Source organism: Papio anubis, chromosome 14 (genome assembly GCF_008728515.1).
Source record: "Papio anubis isolate 15944 chromosome 14, Panubis1.0, whole genome shotgun sequence".
Classification (NCBI taxonomy): Eukaryota; Metazoa; Chordata; class Mammalia; order Primates; family Cercopithecidae; genus Papio; species Papio anubis.
Genome location: NC_044989.1, coordinates 87,825,009 through 87,828,277, shown reverse-complemented (window position 1 = coordinate 87,828,277; position 3,269 = coordinate 87,825,009). Strand labels below are relative to the sequence as shown.

At 40.3% G+C, this 3,269-nt stretch overlaps 1 non-coding gene across 1 annotated transcript; it reads right to left on the bottom strand.

Annotated features, from left to right (window-relative positions):
* Positions 1-551: 551 nt before the first annotated feature.
* Positions 552-655, bottom strand: LOC116270445. The gene has a single exon (XR_004178480.1). It is a non-coding gene; the product is annotated as a small nucleolar RNA U13 (small nucleolar RNA).
* Between the last annotated feature and the right edge of the window lie 2,614 nt (positions 656-3,269).

Sequence of the window (3,269 nt, the reverse complement as noted above, 5' to 3'; positions counted from 1 at the left end):
AGCCCTGGGGGGCCAATTTTACCTCTGCTACCTGCTAGCTGGGTAACACAGGGAAGGTGACTTCACCTCTTCTCAGAGTGTCAGTTTCTCTTCTCTAGAGTGAGGGTTGGATGAACTAATACACATACATATATATATATATGTGCGTGTGTGTGTATATATATGTCTAGCGCTATCTCTGAGACATAGTGTATGGTATCTATTTCATTCATATACATTATTATAATTTTTTTTTTTGAAGATGAAGTCCAGATTTGTTATCCAGGCTGGAGTTCAGTGACACTATTTCGGCTCACTGCAACCTCCATCTTCTAGGTTCAAGCGATTCTCCCACCTCAGCCTCCCAAGTAGCTGGGATTACAGGCGCCCACCACCATGCCTGGCTAATTTTTGTATTTTTAGTAGAGATGGGGTTTCACCATATGGGTCTGGCTGGTTTCAAACTCCTGACCTCAAGTGACCCACCTGCCTTGGCCTCCTGAAGTGCTGGGATTACAGGTGTGAGCCACCACACCCAGCCCATTTAAAAATTTTTTATTTTATGTTTTTCGTGTCAGATAGGTACTGTGCTGATATTATAGCAAGGTTTGAGGGAAACACATCTTACATATGAGCATGCAAACCCAATCATCACACTTATGAGTGGCAAAAGGATCTACACACACTGTTTAAAAGATGCACCATGGTGTATTGGGAAAACACAAACTAGGAGACAGGAGTCCTGGGCTTGTGAGCTATCTTGGTCTTACCTTGCTAAGTGACCTCATGTAAGTCTTGACCTCTCTGGACTTTGGACTACTCTTCATCTAGGCTAAAACATCAGAGTCACCAGTGGGGGTGGGGTGGCTTTCAAAATCCCAATTAAAAATATGAAATATATATATGTGAATGGTTAACACCAAAAGCAAGATAACAGATGCCTCTGAAGAAAAAGAGAAGGGGATGACATTAAAGAAGGAGGTTCAACTGTATTTACAGTGCTTTATTTCTTAAAGAAAAGTTGGAGTGAATATGGCAAAATGCTTAGCTTTGCTAAATCCATGTGGTAGAACACAATGGACAGTGTTCTCTATACTTTTAAAAAGGAGAAAAGAGTTTGGTGAAAAGGAGATAGAGGATGGAGTATTGGGTAAGGACATTCCAGGCACAAGGAAGTGAGCTGAGACATAGAAGAGATAAAGAGTATGGAATTTTCCAAGATATTTTGATACATAAAATTCAAGGAAGGGAGTGGCTGAGATAAGCAAGGAGTGGTAGAGAAGTCAAGTCAAGGAGGGCCTTGTGTGCCAAGCTGGGGAGTATGGACTTTATCTTTTCTGCTGTGGAGGTAGGAAGGACGGTCACCAGAGTTGTGTGATATATACTTTTGCAGTTTGAAATTATTCGTATGTTTGTTCTTCATTCATTGTTTCATTGACCCACTGCCTTTCCAATCTCACGCCAGTCTTTGTTCTGGGCATTACAGATGCAGTGTTGAACAGGATGGGCACCATCTTTTCTTTGATGGAGTTCCCTCTCTTGGGAAAGCAGAGACTGAAGTAATTGATTATAACATTGATTAATTGCAAATGTGATTCACTACTCAGTAGCAGTGTAGGGGCTGGAGGCAAGGACACCAATTAGGGCTTTAATATTACAGTAGCCCAGAAGGGGGAATTAGAGGCCCTGGACCTGGGCAATGGCAAATAAGATGGAGATGAAAAGACAGCATTGCAAATATTCTAGAAAGTGATGAGTGGTTGAATGAGGTGGGGAAGAAGAAAGAGCAAATCATCAATGATATTTCATCCTGAGTGCCTGGGGGGAGCAGTGGTGCCACACTTTGTGAAGGAGAATAATGTCTTCTAAGTCCTTTCTATTTCTTGCATTTATGGTCCTCAAAATTGTTCAGCATCTAGGGTCCTTGTGTTTTCTGCAGAACATAATGAAATAATGATATTTGTACTCTGCAAATAAAATACATAATTTTTTGATAAGTTATGCATCAAGTTATATTAATTTCTAGCATAAGCAAGTAAAAATAGGCACTTCAGTTTGAAGTAGAAATTCCAGGAGAAACAGTTAAAATTAGAAAACATAGTCATTACTTTTTTTCTCTGAAAGTCTAGGAAATGACTTTAGACTTATACTACTTCAGCTGCAGAAAACCTTGATCTGGCTTGAGGATGCCAGGATTTTTCAGGAACATCATTGGAAGACCTCTATCTTGTATAGTGAATCCGGGCCCTTCCTGGTGGTACTTACAGAGAATGTCGTAGGTATCCTAGTTTTCCTTCCTAGTTGCAGACAAAGGAGTAATGGAGGGAGAAGCAATAGCCCTACCAGAGGGGAATTTTGGTGCTGATGCTGGTAGCGGGAGTATCTGTCTAATTCCGAAGCTTCTGATGATACCAGGATTGGAGGAATTTTCAGTCAAGAATGGGGCTTTCAAATAAAGTGAAGAAAGGCAGACAACCCAGTTTTTTAAATGGGCAAAAGATTTGAACAGACATTTTTCCATTATTAATGCCAATAAGAACATGAAAAGTGGTCAACATTACTGGTTATTGGGAAAATGCAAATCATAATGAGATGCCACATCACACTCCCTATTTTGGCTGTAGTCAGACAGACAGATAGACATGGAATGTGGAAAGTAAAACTCTGTGACATAATTTTTTTCTTTTGAAATAGGATCTCACTCTGTTTTCCATGCTGAAATGCAATGGCATAATCCTTGCTCACTGCAGCCTCAAACTCCCGGGCTCAAACGATCCTCCGGCCTCAGTCTCCTGAGCAGTTGGGATTACAGTCATGTGCCACCGCTTCCAACTTTGTCTTCCATTTTCAACCAAAATCTCCAAAGCACAAATTATTAGGCAAAAGGACCCCCTGAGAAAAACCTACAAAAACACTAAATGCAAAAGGCTAAAGAGCATAGAAGTAGTCAAATTAGTGGTATTCAGAGAAATGCAAATTAAAAGAATAACTGCTGGAAAATACACTTTAGCTATTAGACTTGGAAAAAATTAAACATCTAGATAATGCCAGGTGGTGTTGGGGATCAGGGATTTAGGAATTGTCATGTGCCACTGGGTGGATGTATAGGTTGACAAAGTCATTCTGAAAACTTCTCAGTTCTGTACCTGGATAGGTATCCCCCACAGAATTCTCATATACATATGGGGTTGCTTTGGCAGTTGACAGTTGGAAGCAATCTGGTTATCCATCACTTGAGAACTGGATTAGTAAAATGTGTCATATATATCTGAAGCAGTTAAAAGCAGTAG